Below are 27,881 nucleotides of genomic sequence, written 5' to 3'. Positions count from 1 at the left end.
AATTTATTTTTAAATTTTTTTGTTTTTGAATTTTCTAACTTTATTGAAGTATAATTAACAGATAAAAATTGTATATATTTACAATTTATAATTGTATATGTTTTGATATACATACAAATTAAGAAATGATTACCATAATGAAGCCACTTAACACATCCATTACCATTTTTGTGTGATGAGACCACTTAAGGTCTACTCTCCCAGCACTAGCTATAGCCACCATTCTGTAGGTTAGGTCTCCCAAACTTATTCATCCTGCAAAACTGCAACTTTATATTCTTTGACCAATATCTTCCAATTTCTCCCATTCTTCAGCCCCTGCCAACTACCATCCTATTATCTGCTTTTATGGATTTGATTTTTTTAGATTCCACATGTAAATGAGATCATGTAGTATTTGTCTTTCTGTGCCTCGCTTATTTAATTTAGCATCATGTCCTCTAAATACATCCATGTGGTTATAAAAGACAAGATTTCCTCCATTGTTTAAGGCTCAATAATATTCCACTGTATTTATATGTGCCACATTTTCTTTATCCATTCATTCGCTGATGGAAACTTAGGTTGATTTCATATCTTGGATATTGTGAATAATGCTACAATGAACAGAGGAGTGATGATATTTCCACATACTGATTTCATTTCCTTTCAATATACAAGTAGTGTAATTGCTGGATGATGTAGCAGTTCCAGATTTAATTTTTTGAGGAACCTCAATACTGTTCCATCAGGGCTGTACCAATTTATATTCACATCAACTGTAAAACTGCTTTTTTTCCCACACTTGATGACACTTGCTATCTTTTGTCTTTTTGAAAATAGTCATTCCAAAAAGCACATGAAAAAATGCTCACCATCACTGGCCATCAGAGAAATGCAAATCACAACCATAATGAGATATCATCTCACACCAGTTAGAATGGCAAACATTAAAAAGTCAGGAAACAACAGGTGCTGGAGAGGATGTGGAGAAATAGGAACACTTTTACACTGTTGGTGGGACTGTAAACTAGTTCAACCATTGTGGAAGTCAGTGTGGTGATTCCTCAGGGATCTAGAACTAGAAATACCATTTGACCCAGCCATCCCATTACTGGGTATATACCCAAAGGATTATAAATCATGCTGCTATAAAGACACATGCACACGTATGTTTATTGTGGCACTATTCACAATAGCAAAGACTTGGAACCAACCCAAATGTCCAACAATGATAGACTGGATTAAGAAAATGTGGCACATATACACCATGGAATACTATGCAGCCATAAAAATGATGAGTTCATGTCCTTTGTAGGGACATGGATGAAATTGGAAATCATCATTCTCAGTAAACTATCGCAAGAACAAAAAACCAAACACCACATATTCTCACTCATAGGTGGGAATTGAACAATGAGAACACATGGACACAGCAAGGGGAACATCACACTCTGGGGACTGTTATGGGGTCGGGGGGAGGAGGGATAGCATTGGGAGATATACCTAATGCTAGATGACGAGTTAGTGGGGGCAGCGCACCAGCATGGCACATGTATACATATGTAACTAACCTGAACATTGTGCACATGTACCCTAAAACTTAAAGTATAATAATAAATTTTAAAAAAAAAGAAACAAGTCATTCCAATGTGTATGAGTCAGTCTAATAGTGTATGAGTTAATATCTAATTGTGGTTTGGATTTGCATTTTCCTGATAGTTAGCGATGTTGAAATTTTTTTTCATATACCTGTTGGCCCTTTGTATGTCTTCTCTTGAGAAATTCTTTCGACATCCCTTTAACCATTTCTTAATCAGATTATTTGTTGTTCGCTATTGAGTTTCTTATGTATTTTAGATATTAACCCATTTTGAGATGTATTGTTTGCAAATATTTTCTCCCATTTCATAGGTTGCCTCTTCACTCCATGATTGTTTCCCTTGCTGTGAAGAAGCTTCTTAGTTTGATGCAATCCTATTTTTCTACTTTTACTCTTGTTGCCTTTGCTTTTGGGGTTATAGTAAAAAAGCATTGCCCAGATTAATGTAAAAAAAGCTTTTTCCCTATGTTTTTTTCTACTAATTTTACAGTTTCAGGTCTTATGTTTAAATCTTTAATCAATTTTGAGTTGATTTTTGTATATAGGGTAAAACAAGAATCAAGTTTTTTTCTTCTGCTGCATTAAGATGTTCAGTTTTCCCAGCAACACTTATTGAAGTGATTATCCTTTCCCCATTGTGTGTTCTTGGGACACTTTAATTGATCACATATGTGTGGCTTTATTTCTGGGTTCTCTCTTTTGTTCCTTCAATCTATATATCTGTTTTTATGCCAGCATCAGGCTGTTTCGATTACTACAACATTGTAGTATATTTTGAAATTATCTTATTGGATACATATTTGCCTTTATTTGTATCCTGTTATTTTGTCACCTAACATTCTAGATTATGGAATTCCAAGGCCTCTTCCAAATAAATTCTATACTGATGAATATTACATATTATTTAACACAGAAAGGCAAGTCTTATCCAGTATTGTTTCGTATTACAAATATGCGTTCTGAAGTTAAAGAAAAAAAAACTATGAGGAGTGAGAAGTAGCTTAGTTCATCAATGGCAATTGGGGGAGAAATTAAATAAATGAAATACTTTGAGTGTCCATTTGTCCATTTAAATTCTTTTTCTTTTATTTATCCCCCAAAAGAGTAGAATTAACTGATTATGAGTATATTATCTTTCTCATATTATTTCTGTCTGTAAAGTGCCCAAAAAATGAACTGAGCAAAAAGGTGGATGGGATCATGAGAAATAAAAATAAGAATCAAAGGATTTACCTAACAGAGCTTGCATTATAAGAGTCATTACATTAACAATCTTAGCAATTTCAATGACACAACTGTCTTCAAGATGTAGTGAGAGACTGAATACCCCAAACAAAAAAAATTACAGAATTTTTGCAGAAAATAAAAGAAGTTTCTAGAAAACTTCTGTAGAGTACTTCATAGAACCCTAAAAAATTCAGTGTACTACAAGTAGTTTGAATAGGTTCAGTAATTTTGCCAATTATGCAACACATTTTTAAAATTATTACAATTTTTTGTGTTTCAAGTAACTGAGCTAAACAAGATACTTGTCTATATAAAGCAGTAAGTTACTGTAAAACTTAGATTTCAGTGTTCTCAAAGGATCGGAAACTATAATAAATTTGATCATCCATGTGGAATAAGGCCTACGTCTATCAGGAAATCAATTAACCTAATCAGTTGAGCGAAATAATAATGTTGTTTTCACTCGGGTATTTTTTCCCATTCGATGTGCTTCTATCAAGAGTGTTCTGAGTACAGATATACAATACTCAACAAGAGGGAACATTGGAAATTATAAGACATGAAATGAAATGAAATAGACTCATAGACCCTAAGATCATTTTATGCATATGGTAGGCATTTAATAAGTGACTGTTAATTGATTTAATGAATCCATGTAATATAAGAATACATTTTGTATTTTGTTAATTTGAAATAGAATAGGTTAAACCTCAAGGAACAATATTTCTTTGGCTGAATTAAAAATTCTAATTAACATTAATTTAAACCATCAAGTTTGTAATATATCAGAACACAAAAAATGAAAACATGATTACCCCTGGATTAGAATTCATGAAGTTGCCATTTTTGTTATTTCAAAGTATGCGAAAGATATTTTCTAACATGGAAAGACTATTTGTAATATTTAATATCAAGGCAAAGTTAATTCAGTTAGAGTGAAAGTATTTGAAATTTTTACAATGTTGCCATGTTATTAGGTGGGTTACATAAAAAGAAAGGCACATATATTAAATGAAGGTTTTAGACATCAAATGAAGTCAAATTATTTTTCCCGTCATTGGGGGGAATAAGAAATAAAGAATCAAATGTTGGAAAAGGAAGTGAATTACAACACTTACGATGATGAAAATATGTTTGATAAAACTTTTAAAAACATTATGATGTAATGGTTGGGTGTGGTGGTTCATGCCTAAAATCCCAGCACTTTGGGAGGCCGAGATGGGAGGATCATTTGAGGTCAGGAGTTTGAGACCAGCCTGGCCAACATGGTGAAACCCAGTCTCTACTAAAAATAGAAAAATTAGCTGGGCATGGTGGCATGCACCTGTAATCCCAACCACTCAGGAGGCTGAGGCAGGAGAATTGCTTGAACCTGGGAGGTGGAGGTTGCAGTGAACTGAGATTGCACCATTGCACTCCAGGTTGGGCGACAGAGCTGGACCCAGTCTCAAAACAAACAAACAAACAATATGATGTATTAATATAGCTAAATAACATGCTGGCAGTTTGCCAAACATGATGTTCTCTTTCACACTTGGTCCCCTCTATACATGTTGTTTCCTTGGCCTGGTTCCCTTTCCTCTTTTCTGCTGATATATAGCTTTTCATGTTAGAAGGCTCAGTTTACTTCACCACTTTTGTGATAATTTTTCCAACTGTTCAAGGCACAATTATTGTCAGTTTTGCTATAATGCCTGTATTGAAAAAGTAAATTTGTTCTAAAGGAATTGATATAAAGAAAAAAATTAAGGTTGCTTATGCATGATTTCCTCCATGAGAAACATAGGGGGAATGCAAAAAAACTGCACCAGCTGTGTCCAAGCTAAGTGGAGATACACAAAATGTACCCTAATCCACACATACCACAAACATGCACCAGCTCTCTCCATTCACTGGGTGTTTTATAAGCCACACCTATCTGCACCTAATACAACCTTTCCTCTGATTTCAGCTCACCGTCCTCCTACTTCCTAATAATTCACAAGCTGCAACCCTTTTAATACTCACTTCCAAAAGCAAACCAGATTTTATGGTAAAAATACCCACATTATTGTATCATTTATGTGTTTCTTAACTATTCACACACACACAAACACTGTTATTTTCATTAGATTCTTATTTTTAAAAATATGGCAGTGACAAAATTTTTGAATGCTGAACTCCAAGCCCATTTTATCATTAGCCCTGTGTTTTTTAAATTGTGTAATTCTACATGGTGTGATAATTTTTCAGGAACATGTATGTCATATTTATAACAGAACTGACTATACTACCATTAGTAACTTCTGTGATTCAGTAGTACTTAGCATATTGAGTTGCATTTACTTGTATACTTACCTATTTTCTCCACTAGAATGTGCAAATGTCCTAAATTGGGAGAGAATCAGGTACTAGAAAGGAGCTGAATAGTGCTGAGGAGGGTGGTGGAATGAGGGCTGGTAGTGGAGATGATGGTGGGGGTTGGGTAAAGAGCAGGAAGGGAACTAGGATGAAGACTAGTGCAGTAGCCTCACCTGGTGGCATAGAGTTGATGGGTTACAATGGGTAGAGAAAAAAGTAGACTGTATCTTCTCTCTGAGCTACAATCAATCAATCAATCAATCAATTGACCACTCAAACCCACTGATTTCACCTCACAGCTGCTCTTCTGTTTCTTTCCTTCTCCCCTGTTATGGACTCAATGTTTGTGTCTCAATACATTCCCATGTCAAAACCCCAGCCTCCAATGTGATTGTATTTGGAAATGGGGCCTTTGGGAGGTAATGAGTTAGACGAGGTCATGAGGGTAGACTCCTCATAATAGGATTAGTGCCTTCATAAGGAAAGACACCAGAGAGCTTGCTCTCTCTTTGCTCCCACAAAGAAGTCACATGAGCACACAGCAAGATGGCGACTGCCTACCAGCTGAGAGGAGGCCTCAGGTAAAACTTGCTTTGCCAGCCCCTGGATGATTGATTTCTCTACCTCCTAAACTGTGCAAAAAATAAATTGCTGTTGCTTAAACTTCCCAATCTATGACAATTTGACAGGGCAGCCTGAACTAATACATCCTCATAAATACAAACTGTACCCTGACATGTATGTAAGGTATGCATATATGCCATGTATGGCCTTTCAAAGTCTTGATTGACTTCTCTCACCTACAGAAAAAAGTTTGGGTGTCTTAAAATGTCATGCCAATTCTTGCGTGATTTGAACTCTGCATACCTTTCCAGCCTCAGGTCTTCTCAGTTCTGACCTTTCAAATACCAACTTCTTTGTAGTTCCTTGAACACAGATAGTGTTTTCTCATCAATGCTTTTGTCCACACAAATTCATTGCTTAGGATGTCATTTCTCTTCATCTTCAAATGCAATCTTCTAATTTCTTTAATATGGAGCTCAATCAAAAACTTTTCCAGAAAGCTTTACCTCAGGCTAGTCGGTGCTTTCATAATTCCCACTGAGTCTCCTTATCATTGCCTTGGGCATATCTGTTTATATTTGATTATATGCTCCTTGAAGGCAGTGATCATCTTCCTCATCCTAATTCATAGTGGGTACTCAATAAATATTTATCAAATAAACATAAATGGTCAGCACAGTAACTTGGCACAAGTATCACGTATTCAGTAAATGACAATTACTATTATTATTTTATAATGTTGAAGTCTTTTTTGTGAAGTGGTTATTAACAACTCCATAAAAGGTTAGGATTCCAATGAAAAGATGTGTTTTCATTTGAAAACCTTCAGGGCTCAGTTGTGTCACGTTAGCAGTGAGTAGTGCTGAATTTGGTGTAATAGTTAATGATCTTATTTACGTCTTCCAAGCAATCCTCAGCAGCATTTTTTTACCATGCTCTGATCAAAAACATACCAGCTACAGCCAGGCATGGCTCAACGCCTGTAATCCCACCACTTTGGGAGGCTGAGGTGGGTGGATCACCTGAGGGATCGAGAGTTCCTGATCGGGAGTTCGAGATCAGTCTGGCTAATATAGTGAAACTTGGTCTCTACTTAATATACAGAATTCGCTGGGCATGGTGGCACATGCCTATAATCCCAGTAACTCAGGAGGATGTGGCAGGAGAATCGCTTGAAACCAGGAGGCGGAGGTTGCAGTGAACCGGGATCGTGCCACTGCACTCCAGCCTGGGTGACAGAGTGAGACTCAGTCTCAAAACCAAAACCAAAACCAAAAACAAAACAATAAAACAAAAAAACCCAGCTTCTACACAAAAGCTTCTAATCTCAGCCCCAGTGCTGTTTAGATGTAGTTGTGCTAACCATGCAAATCTGGTATCTTTCAACATCCATTGAACAAGTATGAATCTTATATGCACCCAATACAGGAGCACCCAGATTCATAAAGCAAGTCCTTAGAGACCTACAAATAGACTTAGACTCCCACACTATAATAATGGGAGACTTTAACACCCCACTGTCAACATTAGACAGACCAACGAGACAGAAAGTTAACAAAGATATCCAGGAATTGAACTCAGCTCTGCACCAAGCAGACCTAATAGACATCTACAGAACTCTACACCCCAAATCAACAGAATATACATTCTTTTCAGCACCACACCACACCTATTCCAAAATTGACCACATAGTTGGAAGTAAAGCACTCGTTAGCAAATGTAAAATAACAGAAATTATAACAAACTGTCTCTCAGACCACAGTGCAATCAAACTAGAACTCAGGATTAAGAAACTCACTCAAAACCACTCAACTACATGGAAACTGAAAAACCTGCTCCTGAATGACTACTGGGTACATAACAAAATGAAGGCAGAAATAAAGATGGTCTTTGAAATCAACGAGAACAGAGACACAACATACCAGAATCTCTGGGACACATTCAAAGCAGTGTGTAGAGGGAAATTTATAGCACTAAATGCCCACAGGAGAAAGCAGGAAAGATCTAAAATTGACACCCTAACATCACAATTAAAAGACTAGAGAAGCAAGAGCAAACACATTCAAAAGCTAGCAGAAGGCAAGAAATAACTAAGGTCAGAGCAGAACTGAAGGAAATAGAGACAAAAAAAAAAAAAACATCAAAAAATCAATGAATCCAGGAGCTGGTTTTTTGAAAGGATCAACAAAATTGATAGACCACTAGCAAGACTAATAAAGAAGAAAAGAGAGACGAATCAAATAGACGCAATAAAAACTGATAAAGGGGATACCACCACTGATCCCACAGAAATACAAAATACCATCAGAGAATACTATAAACACCTCTACGCAAATAAACTAGAAAATCTAGAAGAAATGAATGAATTCCTCGACAAATACACTCTCCCAAGACTAAACCAGGAAGAAGTTGAATCTCTGAATAGACCAATAACAGGCTCTGAAATTGAGGCAATAATTAATAGCCTACCAACTAAAAAACGTCCAGGACCAGACGGATTCGCCGCCGAATCCTACCAGAGGTAAAAGGAGGAGCTAGTACCATGCCTTCTGAAACTATTCCAATCAATAGAAAAAGAAGGAATCCTCCCTAACTCATTTTATGAGGCCAGCATCATCCTGATACCAAAGCCTGGCAGAGACACAACAAAAAAAGGGAATTTTAGACCAACATCCCTGATGAACATTGATGCAAAAATCCTCAATACAATAATGGCAAACCAAATCCAGCAGCACATCAAAAAGCTTATCCACCATGATCAAGTGGGCTTCATCCCTGGGATGCAAGGCTGGTTCAACATATGCAAATCAATAAACGTAATCCAGCATATAAACAGAACCAAAGACAAAAGCCACATGATCATCTCAATGGATGCAGAAAAGGCCTTTGACAAAATTCAACAGCCCTTCATGCTAAAAACTCTCAATAAATTGGGTATTGATGGGACGTATCTCAAAATAATAAGAGCTATCTATGACAAACCCACAGCTAATATCATACTGAATGGGCAAAAACTGGAAGCATTCCCTTTGAAAACTGGCACAAGACAGGGATGCCCTCTCTCACCACTCTGATTCAACATAGTGTTGGAAGTTCTGGCCAGGGCAATCAGGCAGAAGAAGGAAGTAAAGGGTATTCAATTAGGAAAAGAGGAAGTCAAATTGTCCCTGTTTGCAGATGACATGATTGTACATTTAGAAAACCCCATTGTCTCAGCCCAAACTCTCCTTAAGCTGATAAACAACTGCGGCAAACTGTTAGGATACAAAAATCAATGTGCAAAAATCACAAGCATTCCTATACACCAATAACAGAGAGTCAAATCATGAGTGAACTCCCATTCACAATTGCTTCAAAGAGAATAAAATACCTAGGAATCCAATTTACAAGGGATGTGAAGGACCTCTTCAAGGAGAACTACAAACCACTGCTCAACAAAATAAAAGAGGACACAAGCAAATGGAAGTGCATTCCATGCTCATGGATAGGAAGAATCAATACAGTGAAAATGGCCATACTGCCCAAGGTAATTTATAGATTCAATGCCATCCCCATCAAGCTACCAATAACTTTCTTCACAGAATTGGAAAAAACTACTTTAAAGTTCATATGGAACCAAAAAAGAGCCCACATTGCCAAGATAATCCTAAGCAAAAAGACCAAAGCTGGAGACATCACGCTACCTGACTTCAAACTATACTACAAGGCTACAGTAACCAAAACACCATGGTACTGGTACCAAAACAGAGATATAGACCAATGGAACAGAACACAGCCCATAGAAATAATGCCATATATCTACCACTATCTGATCTTTGACAAACCTGATAAAATCAAGAAATGGGGAAAGGATTCCCTATTTAATAAATGGTGCTGGGAAAACTGGCTAGCCATATGTAGAAAGCTGAAACTGGATCCCTTCCTTACACCTTATACAAAAATTAATTCAAGATGGATTAAAGACTTAAATGTTAGACCTAAAACCATAAAAACCCTAGAAGAAAACCTAGGCAATACCATTCAGGACATAGGCATGGGCAAGAACTTCATGTCTAAAACGCCAAAAGCAATGGCAACAAAAGCCAAAATTGACAAATGGGATCTAATGAAACTAAAGAGCTTCTGCACAGCAAAAGAAACTACCATCAGAGTGAACAAGCAACCTATAGAATGGGAGAAAATTTTTGCAACCTACTTATCTGACGAAGGGCTAATTTGCAAGAAAAAACAAACAACCCCATCAACAAGTGGGCGAAGGATATGAACAGACACTTCTCAAAAGAAGACATTTATGCAGCCAAAAAACACATGAAAAAATGCTCACCATCACTGGCCATCAGAGAAATGCAAATCAAAACCACAATGAGATACCATCTCACACCAGTTAGAATGGCAGTCATTAAAAAGTCAGGAAACAACAAGTGCTGGAGAGGATGTGGAGAAATAGGAACACTTTTAAACTGTTTTGGGACTATAAACTGGTTCAATCATTGTGGAAGTCAGTGTGGCGATTCCTCAGGGATCTAGTACTAGAAATACCATTTGACCCAGCCATCCCATTACTGGGTATATACCAAAAGGATTAAAAATCATGCTGCTATAAAGACACATGCACACGTATGTTTATTGGGGCACTATTCACAATAGCAAAGACTTGGAACCAAGCCAAATGTCCAACAATGATAGACTGGATTAAGAAAATGTGGCACATATACACCACGGAATACTATGCAGCCATAAAAAATGATGAGTTTATGACCATTGTAGGAACATGGATGAAGCTCAAAACCGTCATTCTCAGCAAACTATCGCAAGGACAAAAAACCAAACACCGCATGTTCTCACTCATAGGTGGGAATTGAACAATGAGAACACATGGACACAGGAAGGGAACATCACACACCGGGGCCTGTTGTGGGGTGGGGGGAGTGGGGAGGGATAGCATTAGGAGACATATATACCTAAGATTAAATGATGAGTTAATGGGTGCAGCACACCAACATGGCACATGTATATACATGTAACAAACCTGCACATTGTACACATTTACCCTAAAACTTAAAGTATAATTTAAAAAAAAAAAGAAAAAAAATAAAGATGTGAGTCTGACCCTCTAGATCAGGTAAACTAAATTCAATCTTTCTATCCAATTTCCCTGGCTTCATCAGTGCTGAATCCAAAGTATCAGGTCTGTTAGTGGCCATCAGCACTTAATATTGCCTTGAGGGTCAAAGCCATCCAACTGATGAATTAGTTCCCACATTTTTCTCTGTACTTCATTGTCACCTCCAGCACCATCATCAAACTGAGCTCTTCCAATAGCATCAGTTTCATCAAAGAAGATAAGGCAGGCGTTTCTTGTTCTGGCCATTGGGAAGAGCTCATGAACCATTCCAGCCCCTTTGCAGATATATTTCTGTAAAAGTTAACATCCAATAACTCGATGAAGCAAGCATCAGTCCTATTTAGCAACCACCTAAGCACAGAGTGTCTTGCACCTAGTGGACCAAAGAGCACACTCTTGGGAGGCTCCACGCCAAGGTTAACAAATCTCTCTGGATGAAGTAGTGGGGTTTCAACTGCTTACAATGTCTCAATCTGTTCCCTACAGCCAACAACATCACTGTATATGACATCAGGTTTTTACTCCACCGGCATCATGGTAATTGTTGGATCAATCTTAGAAAGTATGGGAATATGAATTTAATACTTGCATTCTTCCACATCAAATTTCATCCCTGCCTCAATGTCTGTAGATCACTGAGGTCTGCCATAAACTTAGCAATCTGCTCCACATTGACAATGTATTTTGAGTTCTCAGAATCAGCATTTACTATCTTTCTACACGTTGCAATCTGTAAACATTGTCCACCCTGGAGCATTTGCTTATTTGCAGCCAAATCCCAGAGTGCTGGTGGTGGCCAGGCTAGTGTCAGACTCTTTAACACTATTGAGATAATTAATTTTCTTAAGAAGTTGTTGAATGTCATTCTCAACCTGCTTAATCTGCCTAGAATAAGTGCTCTGACCACGATTTTTCAGCAAGGCAGTATCCTCTTCATTCAGAGCTCAAAAGTGTTTGTCATCCTTCTCATCCTTTTTGATTTTCCACTGATCAGCACTGAGGTAATCCAGCATTTTAAGAGATACCAGTGCTTCAGCTCCTTAGTGATTACACCGCCTTACTATTATTTCTTTTATGCACTGTTGCTAGTGAACTTTTAGCTTTCTGCAGGAAATGTGAAAGTAATAAAGAGACTCAAGAAAGAACTCCATGTTGAAATAGGTTTGTACAATTTTTCTGACCTTTTGCAGCCTCCTTTTAAATTCTTTATCATATGCTTGTTTGCATTAAAAAATGCTACACTTGGCTGGGCACAGTGGCTCTCGCCTGTAATCCTAGCACTTTGGGAGGCCGAGGCGGGTGGATCATTTTAGGTCAGGAGTTTGAAACCAGCCTGGCCAACATGGTGAAACCCTGTGTCTACTAAAAATATGAAAAAATTATCTGGGTGTGGTGGTGCATACCTAAAATCTCAGCTACTCGGGAGGCTGAGGCAGGAGAATCGCTTGAACCTGGGGTGTGGAGGTTGCAGTGAGCTGAGATCTCGCCACCGCACTCCAGCTTGGGTGACAAAGTGAGACTCCATCTCAAAAAAAAAAACCCAAAAAAACAACAAAAAAACTATACTTGCAGGGCAGAGGAGGTCATTTTTATAGGAAGTAATTCATAAAACTGACAATTTAGCTGTAGTAATCAAGAGTTGTCCATTCCCATATAGACAATGTTAAAAAAAAAAAGGGTGAAAAGCAAAGTGCTTTTGTATGACTTATGATATCGGTGGAATTTGAAATTTAGAACTAATGATTTTTTTTTCAGTTGGTTGGTAATTTAAGAGAAAAGTAATATCACTTGACTTCACTCTGAAGCACACATCCAGAAAAATCTATAGCTCTAGCACTCCAGAGAAGTTCAACCTCCTATAAATGAAGAAATAGAACGTGGTTTTATTTTCCATTTGTGCTGTACATAAGTTTATTTCTTGAAAAATGCTATCTGAGGTGAGTAAAGGGAAAGTAGCCTAGGCTAATAATTTAGACTAGAAGTACATGCATTGAAGGTACATTGAAAATGTCATAAAAAAGTCATTTCACGTGGGAGCTGGGTTAGCCATAGCTTTAAGAAGTTTTCTTTAAAAACAGCTTTACCTGAGAAAGCAGCTGAAATAACTGCATCTTTCATTTTCTTTTATTGCACAAAATATCAGTAAATACTGCTGGTTTTAAGCATTTTCTATTCAGAAGCAATCTTTATTCTTTTCTATTTCCAGTTTTATCACCAGTTTAAATTGTTAGATAGAAAATGTTATAGGTACACTTTTCTGATTCAAAAAAATCTCTGAAAAACACATGTTGTTGAGATCATTAAGAAATAGGCAAATTATTTAGTCTTGCTATTATAACATATCATTTCTTAGTAGGTAATCTATTCCTATTCCCATTTATACTTTTATTTCCTTTTAAGGTTATAAGTAGTACAATGACCAGGTTTAACTGTTTATATTATTTCCAATCTATACTTACTGCTATATGAAAATATCTGAACCATGTTATTCAAAATACATTTTACAAACATAATAATTTTAACTTTTTATTGGTCTATTTAATAAAAGGCTAATCAAGATCAAATTTTATTTTATCTGGGACATTGACAACTAGGGAAAAACAAGTTTAGCTTTGAAGGCTTAATAGATATAGCTCTGCCTTGATAAAATCTTTTGGCTCCTTCATTCCTTTAATTCTTCATTTCTTCCTTTAAAGTACAAGAGTGCATTACGGGCAGGGTGGCTCATGCCTGTAATCCCAGTACTTTGGGAGGCCCAAGAGGGTGGATCATGAGGTCGGGAGTTTGAGACCAGCCTGGCCAATATGGTGAAACTCCGTCCATACTAAAAATACAAAAATTAGCCAGGTGTGGTGGCATGTGCCTGTAGTCCCAGCTACTTGGGAGGCTGAGCAGAAGAATTGCTTGAACCTGGGAGGCGGAGGTTGCAGTGAGCTGAGATCAGGCCACTGCATTCCAGCCTGGGTGACAAAGCGAGACTCCGTCTCAAAAAAAGAAAAAAAAGTCTTTTAATATGTAATCAAGCCCAAGCAATAAAAAATATTTTGAAAGGATTATAACTTGTGCATTCATTTCTATGTTTCCCCATAACTCCAAGCACTGAAAGGCCTTAATAATCATTTAGTTGAGGCTTAATGATGGCATAACCAGCTATTATATAGCTTCTTGAAATCCAGAAGGCTATTTTAGGATTGGGTGGGGACCTTAAATGGTCATTTGCTATTAAGCACGATCACACTAAAATTCTGGAGACAGATTCAGTTATCTCATGGACTCATTGTGAAATCAGTTTGCTCACATAACTAAATGCTAACTGGGACATGGGATTTGGGAGCACACTGGGAATGTTAGGACATGGTTTTGATTGCAACATTCTCATAAACTATCTATAGGAAAAAAGGGGTTATGCCTACAATCAAGCTTTGTATATTTGCATGCAAGCCACAAACTAAGACCTATTTCTGCTGTATGGACATCTGCAAAATCTCAGGGACTATTTGGAGAAAGGAATAAGCTGCATTTCTGATATAGTCATAGTATAAGCAACCCAAATTGGCCATCCATATCTCTACATTAGTGATTCCTGGTTTTTGCAATTGCAATTACTTGGATCAGAAAAAATCCAAAGAGAAAATATTCTTTCATGTAAGGACATTTATAAAATATTATTGCTCATCATTTCATTTATTTATTTATTTTCCCATTTTTTCCAGCCTTGTTGAGGTATACTTGACAAATAACAGTTGGATATATTCAAGATATACAGTGTAATGATTTGACATACACATGAATTGTGAAATGATTGCCACATTACACTAATTAACACATCAATTGCCTTGCAGTTCTCTTTTTAGTTAAGATTCACCAATTCATGTGCTCTTTTTGTTGGTGACCAATAATATTTTCCCCCTTTTTATTTGTACAAATCTATGCAGTACACGTGCAATTTTGTTACATGCATAGATTGTATAGGGGTAAAGTCAGGGCTTTTAGAGCACCCATCACCTGAGTAATATACATGGTGGAGAAGATGATCTAATATCTATGAACTATGGTGAAAAGCCAAGGAGAATATCTACAGAAAAGGGGGAACTCAAAAAGACAAACTTTTTGGATGTGACCAAACACATAAACCAGTAAGGAATTCTGCAGGGAAACAAAGTTGGCCTTTCAGAGAAAAAGAGATGTTTCAATTTGATAATATTTGTATGAGCATGAAAATCATCAAATACTGGTTACCTAAGTCAAAAATCAACTCCTAAAATTTCATTTTATAATTCAGTTTTGAAAATATTCCTCAAGTATAAACTAATTTTTATCTTTTTGAAGTAAATTTTAAACTAATATTTGGGGAATTAGGTCTATTCCATTCAGTTCGCCTATCTCCTATTTAAGGAGCCGTTTGTAAGCCTCTATTAAGTCAAATTTCTTAAAAACATCAGTAGAAAAGTAACAGAATTGGTGGGCTGGTTATACCTTAATACATACTTTTGAAAAAAGAGATTCTTCAAATAATCTCAAAACCACCCAAGTCATCCAAAGTTACATTGTAATTTAAGGAATAAGAACATTTAATAAGCATATTTTAAAAGTTTAGTGAAAAATTCAAGTTTATATTCAACTTAAATATTTATTTGCTAAGCCTTCAGAAAAAAATGTATTTCTCAAACAGCATGGAATTGGAAATACGATAAATCTTATTTGTTATGGGTTTTATGGTTTAAAAACCTTCAATTTAACAAGTTACAAACATAATTACATTTTTAAGAACTCAGAGCTACTTAACAGTAGATAGCAGTAAATTTTAAGTCTTCCTTTTTTTTTTACATCTGCACTATTGGCATATATCTTCTTATAATCAAATTTTAAATAAACATAAGTAAGAATAAATCCAAGAAACAACTTTAACTCAAACTGTGCTTACTTTGTATACAATTTGGTTTCAAAAATATAAGAAATGTACCTTCTTCTAAGTGTTCTGTAATCTTGGATTTCATGTGTAATAACCTAGTAAGCAAGTAATGACTGCACTAAGAGCTAAAAAGGAAATTTTATCAAATTTTATTGAGTATTCTCCATATGCTAAAAATATGCTAAGAATAAAAGACAAATGGTGCTGTCCACCTGGATTATACAGCCTTGATGAGATAATGATAAAAAGAATTACCTTTGAAGTACTTTTAAAGTACTGTGTAATCATCCAGAGTGTACATCTTGGCCTTTGGAAGGAGTAGGAAGAGCCAGAGATAACTACAAAAGAATGCTGTGTTTAGAGTAATGTTGAAAGATGGGGCAGTCACAGCCAATATCATACTAAATGGGCAAAAGCTGGAAGCATTCCCCTTGAAAACTAGCACCAGACAAGGATGCCCTCTCTCACCATTTCTATTCAATATAATATTGGAAGTTCTGGCCAGGGCAATCAGGCAAGAGAAAGAAATAAAGGCATTCAAATACAAAGAGAGGAAGTTAAACTATCCCTGTTTGCAGAAGACATGGTCCTATATCTAGAAAACCCCACCATCTCAGCCCAAAAGCTTCTTAAGCTAATAAGCAACTTCAGCAAAGTCTCAGGATACAAAATCAATGTGAAAAAATTACTAGCATTCTTATACACCAACAACAGTCAAGCCAAGAGCCAAATACGGAATGAACTCCCATTCACAATTGTCACAAAAAGGATAAAATACTTAGGAATACAGCTAATTAGGAAAGTGAAAGATCTCTACAAAGTGAACTACAAACCACTGCTCAAAGAAATCAGAGATCACACAAATTAAAAAAAATTCCATATTCATGGACAGGAAGTATCAATATCATGAAAATAGCCATACTGCCCAAAGCAATTTGTAGATTCAATGCTGTTCACATTAAACTACCATTGCCATTCTTCACAGAATTAGAAAAAACTATTTTAAAATCCATATGAAACTAAAAGGGAACCTAAATTGTCAAGTCAATCCTAAACAAAAGAAACAAAACTGGAGGCGTTACACTACCCAACTTCAAACTATACTACAGGGCTAGACTAACCAAAGCAGCATGGTACTGGAAGAACAGACACATAGACCAATGGAACAGAATAGAGAACCCAGAAATAAGACTGTGCACCTACAATTATCTGATCTTTGACAAACCTGACAAAAGCCAGCAATGGGGAAAGGATTCCCTATTCAATAAATTGTTCTGGGATAACAGGCTAGCCATATGCAGAAGATTAAAACTGGACCCCTTCCTTACATCATATACAAAAATCAACTCAAGATGGATTTTAAATGTAAAATGTAAAGTAAAACCCAAATCTATAAAAATCCTGGAAGACAACCTAGGCAATAGCATTCAAGATATAGGTACGAGCAAAAATTGCATGACAAAGACACCCAAAGCAATTGCAACAAAAGCAAAAATTGAAAAAATGAGATTTAATTAAACTGAAGAGCTTCAGCACAGCAAAATAAACTACCAACAGAGTAAACAGACAACCTAAAGAATGGGAGAAAATTTTTGCAGTTTACCCATCTGACAAAGGTCTAATATTCAGCATCTACAAGGAACTTAAACACATTTACAATAAAACAAACAACCCCATTAAAAAGTAGGCAAATAACATGAACAGACATTTTTCAAAAGAAGACATACATGTGGCCACCAAGCATATGAAAAAAAGCTTAACATCACTGATCATTAAATGCAAATCAAAATCACAATGAGATACCATCTAACACCAGTCAGAATAACTACTATTAAAAAGTCAAAAAATAATAAATGCTGGCAAGGTTGTGGAGAAAAAGGAACACTTATACACTGTTGGTAAGACTGTAAATTAGTTCAGCCTTTGTGGAAGACAGTGTAGATTCTCTGCAGATTTGACTAGTGCAATTACATGAACAGATTTACAGAAACTGGAGCTTTTTGGTTGATATGGTTTGGTTGTGTCCTCACCCAAATCTCCTCTTGAACTGTAGCTCCCACAATCCCCACATGTCATGGGAGGGACCTGGTGGGAGGTAACTGCATCATGGGGGCAGGTTTTCCTGTGCTGTTCTCATGATAGTGAATAAGTCTCATGAGATCTGAAGGTTTTATAAAGGGCACTTCCCCTGTACATGTTCTCTTGCCTGCCACCATGTAAGATGTGCCCTTGCTCCTCCTTTGCCTTCTGCCATGATTATAAGACCTCCCCAGTCTTGTGGAACTGTGAGTCCATTAAATCTCTTTTTCTTTATAAATTACCCAGTCTTGGGTATTTCTTCATAGCAATATGAAAATGGACTAATACAGTAAATTAGTACGAAGTAATGGGGTGCTGCTGTAAAGATACCCAAAAATGTTGAAGTTACTTTGGAACTGGGTAACAGGCAGAGGTTGGAACAGTTGGAGGACTCAGAAGAAGACAGGAAAACGTGGGAAAGTTTGGAACTTCCTAAAAACTTGGAGGGCTCATAAGACAAGATGTGGGAAAGTTTGGAACTTCCTAGAGAATTGTTGAATGGCTTTGACCAAAATGCTGATAATGATATGGACAATAAAGTCCAGGCTGAGGTGGTATCTGATGGAGATGAGGAACTTGTTGGGAAATGGAGTAAAAGTGACTCCTGTTATGCTTTAGCAATGAGACTGGCAGCATTTGACCCTGCCCTAGAGACCTGTGAAACTTTGAACTTGAGAGAGATGATTTAGGGTATTTGGTGGAAGAAATTTCTACACAGAAAAGTATTAGAGATGTGACTTGGGTGTTCTTTAAAGCATTTAGTTTTATTCATTCACAAAGATATGGTTTGGAACATTTAAAATGTTTGGAATGTTTAAAAGGGAAGCAGAGCATAACAGTTTGGAAAATTTGCAGCCTGACAATGCAATAGAAAAGAAAAACCCATCTTCTGATTTTCTGAGGAGAAAATCAAGCTGGCTGCATAAATTTGCATAAGTAATGAGGAGTAAATGTTAACTGCCAAGACAATGGGGAAAATGTTTCCAGGGCATGTCAAAGACCTTCCAGCAGCCCCTCCCATCACAGGCCCAGAGGCCTAGAAGGAAAAAATGGTTTTGTGGGCTGGGCCCAGGCCCCCACTGCTGTGTGTAGCCTTGGTACTTGGTGCCCTGTGTCCCAGCTGCTCCAGCCTTGACTAAACTGTGCCAAGGTACAGCTCAGGTCAGGGCTTCAGAGGGTGGAAGCCCCAAGCTGTGGCAGCTTCCATGTGGTGTTGAGCCTGTGAGCGCACAGAAGTCAGGAATTGAAGTTTGGGAGCCTCTGCCTAGATTTCAGAGGATGTATGGAAACACGTGGATGTTCAGGCAGAAGTTTGCTGCAGGGATGGGGCCCTCATTGAGAACCTCTGACAGGGCAGTGTGGAAGGCAAATGTGGGGTTAGAGCTCCCTACGCCCACAGTCCCCACTGGGGCACTGCCTAGTGGAGCTGCAAGAAGAGGGCCCCCATCCTCCAGACCCCAGAATGGTAGATCCACCAACAGTTTACACTGTGCACCTGGAAAAGACACAGACACTCAATGCCAACCTATTACAGCAGCCAGCAGGGAGGGCTGTATCCTGCAAAGCCGCAGGGACAGAGCTGGCCAAGACTGTGGGAGCCCACCTCTTGCATCAGCATGACCTGGATGTGAGACATGGTGTCAAAGGATATCATTTTGGAGCTTTAAGATTTGACTGCCCTGCTGGATTTTGGACTTGCATAGGGCCTATAGACCCTTCGTTTTGGCCAGTTTCTCCCATTTGGAACAGGTGTATTTACCCAATGCCTGTACCCCCATTGTATATAGGAAGTAACTAACTTGCTTTTGATTTTACAGGCTCTAAACAGAAGGGACTGGCCTTGTCTCAGATGAGACTTTGAACTGTGGGACTTTGAGTTAATGATGAAATGAGTTAAGACTTTGGGTGACTGTTGGGAAGGCATGATTGGTTTTGAAATGTGAGGATATGACATTTGATAGGGGCCAGAGGCAGAATGATATGATTTGGCTCTGTCCTCACCCAAATCTCATCTTGAATTATAGCTCCCATAATCCCTAATGTGTCTTCAGAAGGACCTGGTGGGAGGCAATTGAATCATGGGGGTGGGCTTTCCCATGCTGTTCTCATGATAGTGATTAATGCTCACAAGATCTGGTGGTTTTATAAAGGGCAGTTCCCCTGCACACACACTCTTGCCTGCTGCCATGTAAAACATACCTTTGCTCCTCCTTCACCTTCCACCATGATTGTGAGGCCTTCCCAGCTATGTGGAAATATGAGTCCATTAAACCTCTTTTTCTTTATAAATTACACAGCCTTGGGTATTTCTTCATAGCCATGTGAAGAAGTACATAATACATTGGTGTAAGGCATTGTGAAATTTTTTACATAATTTTTATAATCATCACTTTGTTTGAGGGAGATCAGATGTCTGACATTTCTCTTTCTCAAGGGATAGTCAACAGAAATTGCTAATTTGTGTACAAGTATTGTGTTCAATATGAGTTGAATGTCCAGCAGAAAGAGTTGTGTAACTCCTCAAGTGGGAAAAGTATAAAAAACAACAAAAGAGCTTTGAAGTCCTTCATCTGTATTTTTAGGGAAAAAATATTAAAAGTGATCTTAGGCAGAAAGTCCATGACCAGGATCCCATTATCAGTGGGAAATTAGTGTAAGAGGTGGGAGGTTATTATTAGGTTTTTTTTTTCAGCAGGAAATAGTCAGAGAAGATGCCTTAAAATGAAGGAAAAAAAAGAGCCCTGTTTCAGAGGAACAAGCTCTCAAGAATTTTGATATAAAATAAGCAAGAATCAGCACCAATCCCCTTGGGGTTGTTTTGAGACTATATTAAGAAAGATGAACATAAAGAGAGAGTGAAAAGACTAGGAATCGGTTGAAATGCGCACTTGTAGTTTGCAAACTGCTCTATTTACAAAGAGATGCAAAATACTTGGTGTTTGACAGAAAATAAGTTATGCTTATTTTAATAAGTTGATAATTTTTTGAGAATTTTTCATTTACTTAGCTATGGTATGAATCTAGGGCAGGAGTTGGGACACACCTTCTCCATTAGTAATGGAAGTACACCACTGACTTGAGGTCTGGACTGTAAAAAGTGAATGGCCATCTTATATGATAGGGTGTTTTGAATCCTTGACATTTGATGTGGACAGACTTGATCAACAGCACGCTCAGCTCCATAATCTTAAGCAAATTAATGCAGGAACAGAAAACCAAATATCACATGCTCTCACTTATAAGTGGGAATTAAACACTGAGCACACATGGACATAAAGATGGGAACAACAGACACTGTGAACTAATAGAGTGGGGAGGGAGGAGGGAGGGGGGAGGGGGGAGGGAGAAGATGTGGGCTGAAAAACTAACTACTGGGGACTATGCTCACTACCTGGATGCAATATACCCATGTAACAAACCTGCACGGGTAACCCCTCTATCTAAAATAAAAGTTGAAATTTTAAAAAAAATGCTCAGAAGCACATGGGTGTTCCAAAATGGTAATTCCCAAATGGCCCTGCCCAAGCCCAGAGACTATTCATGATCACCTAGTGTCAACATTTAGTGAAAAGGGATGACTGCCGAATTACTTTGGTTTAACATACAGAGTCAAAGTGTACCCAGTGAGATGGACTGTCCAGGGGTGATCTGACAAAACCAACACTAGACTGAAAGTTGTGGCTGTGAATCTCAGTTATCTATTACTGTATTACACCATTTCAAAGGGTGGGACCAAGTTTTATTTTTCTATGTGTTTCTTGCAAGACACATGAACATAATAGGCCTTGATAATCATTGAGTAAATGATTACGAATGAATGAATAAATGGATGGATGGATGGATGGATGTGTTGTTGAACATTTAACCTCAATAGCTTTCCTGCCAATTATCTGACATTTACCAGTAAATTTCTTGGATACTTGATTGTCTACTTTTTGATTTCTTTATGTTTTGTGATTTTTAAAAAAAATCCTTTAATATCCTTCTCTGTCTTGTCTGGTTATTTCTGAGCTCTAACTACCCTACTTTGGTCTCACTCCATTATCATCCAAGCTCTAATAACAGTCATCATAACAAAATTATGTTGTCATATTTAAATCTTTCCTCACATCCACTCACCAGAATGACTGTTCTATTTGTACAGTGTCTCAGTAAGATATGCCTCTCTATTTAATGCCAACTGTGATTATTCAAGGTTAGATAATAACTTTATAAGTGACCTTGCTACACCAACAAACTGACTGAAAGTGTCTTCTCAGCATAATGTTGGAACTTCCACCCAGGCACTCTATACTCTAACCACCTGGATCTACTACCTTTCCACTTTTAAATCACTGTGTCTTTGTCTTTATTACAGCTGTTCTGTTTTAAATAATGCCCCAACTCCCTATCCCCTGTTACATACGTACACACACACCAAAGTTTTATTCCTTTAAGACCTTTATGAAAACTCACTGCATGACTGCTTCTCTTTTTCACTCAGGCAGAATTTATTACTTTCTTGTTCTGGGCTCCAACAATAGCATTCATCACTCTATTGAAATAACCTGAAGGACAATGTGAAATAAGGTTTTAATCCTGTTTGAATCCCTTAAAGCTAGCATAGTGACTATTCAGTAAGCATTTCCTGATTGTCATATACCTTGACAGACACAGAACCCCATGAAATGAAGTGGTAATTTATAAAACGATTGCCTGCTATTATCACACACCTTTTCATCATCAAAGGAGGTAAGCCATGGAGAAAGAGCCTGCAAACATATGCCTTAGAGGATTAAAAATAGTAATGAAAAAGAATTTTAAAAGGCTGTTGTCTCTATGGCATGATTTTCCTGCACACCACCATGCACTCCTCAGCCTATGTGGAATGCCCATTTTCTTGCTCATTCTCAGAAAAGCACTGCCATCCTCCCTAGGTTATATAACTCCAGGTAAGTTTTCAGATTGAGTCTCTAAACACCAACTTCCACTAAGTTACTTGTTGGGCTGACTGGTTCTCAGTGTAGATCAGGAATGGTATAAGATATGTTGGTTACATTTTATCATACCAGAAACAAGGAAGTTATCAATGATGACCGGGGTCAAGTCTAAAGTTCTCTGGAGCCAATCTGAAGTGGCTGTCATTGACCAAAGTTGGGATTATTCAGGGAAAAAAAATGTAATGGACTGAGGAGATTAATTTTTAAAAACATCAGTTCATAATGATAACAGGAAAAATCCTTCAGCAGTCTACTTTAACTGATATTCAAGTACCAACTCATCATTTTGAAAACTGATAAAGAAGCAAGCCTTTATCTTGATTTTCCTATACCCACTGTACTGCAGCATAACTAGTCAATCAGAGAAAGTTTCTCTTCATAGAAAATTATGGCAAATATATTAAGAAGGAGTAAAAGAAAATAACCACTTAAAGTTCTTGACAAAATACTGGATTTAGGGAATGAAAATAATGGTCCATAAAATCCAAAAAGACACTTAAAACAGGTAGCATGGGTCTCTTGATGGAAGTACTCAACATTACTGATGAAGTATTCCAGCCCATACTCGAACCTGAATATGAACAAGTCTCTAGATTTAGCTAACAGTTTACAGGAAATACAAGAGGCAAGGAGAAAAAAAAAGTAAAAATAAACAGAAGGTCAAAATAAGCAAAAAATCCATGGTCAAATTACCTGTTTTCTTCTGCAAATGAATTAAATGGCAAAACAGAAAAGAGAAAAAGGAACTTCTTCCTTTTGTTTTAAAAACCCATGTCCAGCTTTCACACTTTTACTTAACTTAAATTTACCCTCACAATGTTGCACTTCTCATTCAGGAATGTAATCACAGATTACTTACTTGTCTTTCCTAATTGATATAGCAGAAACAATGTCTTGTTAATTTTGTATTAGCAACTACCACCAGAGTGCCCAGCACACAGCTCATAATAGGTGCTCACTGAATGTTTGCAGAATAAATACATGAATAAACTCCAAGCACCATCAACTGGCCCTTTATCCCAATGTTATAATTCATTTTCTTCTTGCTAAATCTGGGAGTATGAAGCAAGAAGACTGCAGTGGAAGAAAGGTGGCACAGAAACGATTTCATTTGATCTCAGATAAAGGTGCTCTTTATGAGTATTTTCAGTATTTGTTACACATTAGTGCCTCCTGGGAAAATTTTTCAAATACATACGGTTGGTCCCATAACCAGACATTTTGATTTATTTGATTTTGAGTGGAACCCAGAAAAAGTATTTTTTGTAACTCCTCAGTTGGCACAAATGCGGGGCCAGGATAAATTGCTCTGTATCATTTTCAATGCCTTTCCATTCCACATGTCTCTCAAACTTTAACCTCCCATAAGTACAGAGTTCTTTGTTATACCTGCAGATTCTAGTGCAGAGCCTGGTTCACTGTTAAATATTTATCTTTGTGTGTGTGCCTGTATACATGTGTGTGCACATGCGTACTCATTTTCGTATGTATATTTTGTTCACATGAATAAATATGAAGGCCCTTTTTCAATAGAGCATCTTCACTATGGTCTCAGAAGTAAGAGACTCAGGTCATGAAGCCAATAACGAGCAAAATAGGCTAGTATTTCAGAGCAATGAAAAATATGTTATGGTGGTTAGAAATATACTTAAAGCTGACTCTTCATGCAAGAATAGAGCCAACCCTGGTTGGTAGAATCAAAGAGCTGTTATCTTTGTTTTACTGACAAAACATATACAGATCTAAAAGCATATCAATACCCGAACCATTAGGGGGACTGTTAGTTCTCTATGTGATAAGACCAATCTATATCCAGAAAATACAAGATAAAATAAACAAGTGGTCTAGTATTGTCTTTATTCTTTGTTGACAGATTTTTTTTACTATGATCTTTTATATTATGATATAAGAGAGATGAAAAATAGTTTAGATGGCTTAGTCAAGACTTGTGTTTGTGCTTGCTTTGGCAGCACATATACTAAAACTGAAGTGATACAGAGAAAAGTAGCATGGCCCCTGCACAAGGATTACATGCAAATTTGTGAAGTGTTCCGTATTTCTCCAGGAGTTGGATTTTGAAAAAAATTAATAAAATAGACTTCTAGCTAGCTAATAAAGAAGAAAAAAGAGAAGATTCAAATAAACACAATCAGAAATGATAAGGGGATATCACGACTAATGCCACAGAAATACAAACAACCATTAGAGAATACTATAAACACCTCTATGCACATAAACTAGAAAATCTAGAAGAAATGGATAAATTCCTGGACACATACACCCTCCCAAGACTGAAGCAGGAAGAAATTGAATCCCTGACTAGAACAATAATGAGTTCTGAAATTGTGCAGTAATAAGTAGCTATAAACAAAAAAACAGCACAGGACCAGACAAATACTACTAGAGTTACAAAGAAGAGCTGGTACCATTCCTACTGAAATTATTCCAAAAATTGAAAAGGAGGGACTCTTCCCTAACTCATTCTATGAGGCCAGAATCATCCTGATAAAAAAAAGCCCGGTAGAGATACAACAAAAAAATAAAACTTCAGGCCAATATTGTTGATGAAGATCAATGCAAAAATCCTCAACAAAATACTGGCAAACCAAATCCAGCCACACATCAAAAAGCTTAACCACCGCAATCAAAGAGACTTCATGCAAGTTTGGTTCAACATACACAAATAAATAAAAGTGATTCATCACATAAACAGGACTAAAGACAAAAACAACATGATTATCTCAATAGATGCAGAAAAAGCCTTCAATAAAATTCAACATCCCTTCATGTTAAAAACTCTTAGTAAACTAGGTATTGAAGGAACATACCTCAAAATAATAAGAGTCATATATGACAAACCCACAACCAATATCATACTCAACAGGCAAAAGCTGGAAGCATTCCCCTTGAAAACTGGCAAAAGACAAGGATGTCTTCTTTCACCACTTTTATTCAACATAGTATTGGAAGTTCTGGCCAGGGGAATCAGGCAAGAGAAAGAAATAAAGGCATTCAAGTAGAAACAGAGGAAGTCAAACCATCCCTGTTTGTAGATGACACGATCCTATATCTAGAAAACCCCATCGTCTCACCCTAAAAGCTTCTTAAGCTGATAAGCAACTTCAGCAAAGTCTTATATACAAAATCAATATTCAAAAATCACTAGCATTCAGATACACCAACAACTGTCAAGCCAAGAGCCTAATCAGGAATGAACTCCCATTCACAATTGCCACAAAAATAATAAAATACCTAGGAATGCAGCTAAGCAGGGAAGTGAAATATCTCCACAAGGAGAACCATAAACCTAAAAGACATCAGAGATCACACAAACAAATGGAAACACATTCCATGCTCATGGATAGGAAGAATCAATATCATGAAAATAGTCATACTGTCCAAGGGAATTTATAAATTCAATGCTATTCTCACTAAACTACCACTGATATTCTTCACAGAACTAGAAAAAACCTATTTTAAAATTCATATAGAACCAAAAAAAGAACCTGAATAGTCAAGGCAATCCAAAGCAAAAAAAAAAAAGGTAGAGGCATCACACTCACGCTACCTGACTTCAAACTATGCTATGGGGCTAGAGTAACCAAAGCAGCATGGTGCTGGTACAAAGACACAAAGACCAATGGAACATAATAGAGAACCCAGAAATAAGTCCACACACCTACAACCATCTGATCTTTGACAAACCTGACCAAAACAAGCAATGGGGAAAGGATTCTCTATTTAATAAATGGTGCTAAGATAACTGACTAGCCATATACAGAAGATTGAAACTGGACCCCTTCCTTACACCATACACAAAAATCAATTCAGGATGGATGAAAGACCTAAATGTAAAACCCCAAACTATAAAATCCCCAGAAGAAAACCTATGCAATAGAATTCAGGACATAGGCACAGCAAAGATTTCATGATGAAGATGCCAAAAGCAATTGCAACAAAAGCAAAAATTGAAAAATGGGAGCTAATTAAACTAAAGAGCTCTGCACAGCAAAGGAAACTATCATCAGAGTGAATGGACAGCCTAGAGAATGAGAGAACATTTTTGCAATCTACCCATCAGACAAAGGTCTAATATCCAGTGTCTACAAGGAACATAAACAATTTTACAATTAAAAAAACAACCCCATTAAAAAGTGGGCAAAGGACATGAACAGACACTTCTCAAAAGAATACATGCATGCAGCCAACAAACATGAAAAAAAGCTCAACGTCACTGATCATTACAGAAATGCAAATAAAGCCACAGTGAAATACCATCACACACCAGTCAGAATGGCTATTATTAAAAAGCCAAAAAGCAACAGATGCTGGTGAGGTTGTGGAGAAAAAGGAACACTTTTGTTGGTGGGAGTGTAAATTAGTTCAACCATTGTGGAAGACAGTGTGGCAATTCCTCAAAGACCTAGAGGCAGCATTCCCTCCAGCAATCTCATTACTGGGTATATACATAAAGGAATATACATCATTCTATTATAAAGATACATGCACACGTATGTTCACTGCAGCACTTTTCACAATAGCAAAGTCATGGAATCAACCAAAATGCCCACCAATTATAGACTGGATAAAGAAAATATAGTACATATATACCATGGAATAGTATGCAGCCATAAGAAAGAACAAGCTCATGTCCTTTGCAGGGACATGGATGGAGCTGGAATCCATTATCCTTGGCAAACTAACACAGGAACAGAAAACCAAACACCACATAGTCTCACTTATTAGTGGGAGCTGTACAATGAAAACACATGGACACAGGGAGGAGAGCAACCCACACTTGAGCCTGTTGGGGGGTGGGAGGAGGGAGAGCATCAGTAAGAATAGCTAGTGGATGCTGTGCTTAATCTGTAGGTGATGGGATGATCTGTGTAGCTAATCACCATGGCACACGTTTAACTATGTAACAAACCTGCATATCCTGCACATGTATCCCTGAACTTAAAAGTTCAAAATCCAAAAAGTAAATAAATAAAAATTATATATGCATTTTATATACTATTTTATATAAATATGTAGTAATAGATTAATTGTGGATGCCTATATATGATCTAA

The 27,881-nt window shown here is 37.2% G+C and overlaps 1 protein-coding gene, 1 non-coding gene and 1 pseudogene across 21 annotated transcripts in view; 1 reads left to right on the top strand and 2 right to left on the bottom strand.

Annotated features, from left to right (window-relative positions):
• Positions 1-27,881, bottom strand: part of RALYL (RALY RNA binding protein like) — a 730,691-nt gene that overhangs the window by 230,420 nt on the left and 472,390 nt on the right. The gene's annotated exons all lie outside the window — the stretch shown is intronic.
• Positions 9,997-11,851, bottom strand: LOC103783802 (26S proteasome regulatory subunit 7-like; annotated as a pseudogene).
• On the top strand, positions 24,763-24,869 carry LOC112440708 (U6 spliceosomal RNA). The gene has a single exon (XR_003028728.1). It is a non-coding gene; the product is annotated as a U6 spliceosomal RNA (small nuclear RNA).

This window comes from Pan paniscus, chromosome 7 (assembly GCF_029289425.2).
Source record: "Pan paniscus chromosome 7, NHGRI_mPanPan1-v2.0_pri, whole genome shotgun sequence".
Taxonomy (NCBI): Eukaryota; Metazoa; Chordata; class Mammalia; order Primates; family Hominidae; genus Pan; species Pan paniscus.
This window is presented reverse-complemented; position numbering and strand designations above follow the sequence as displayed.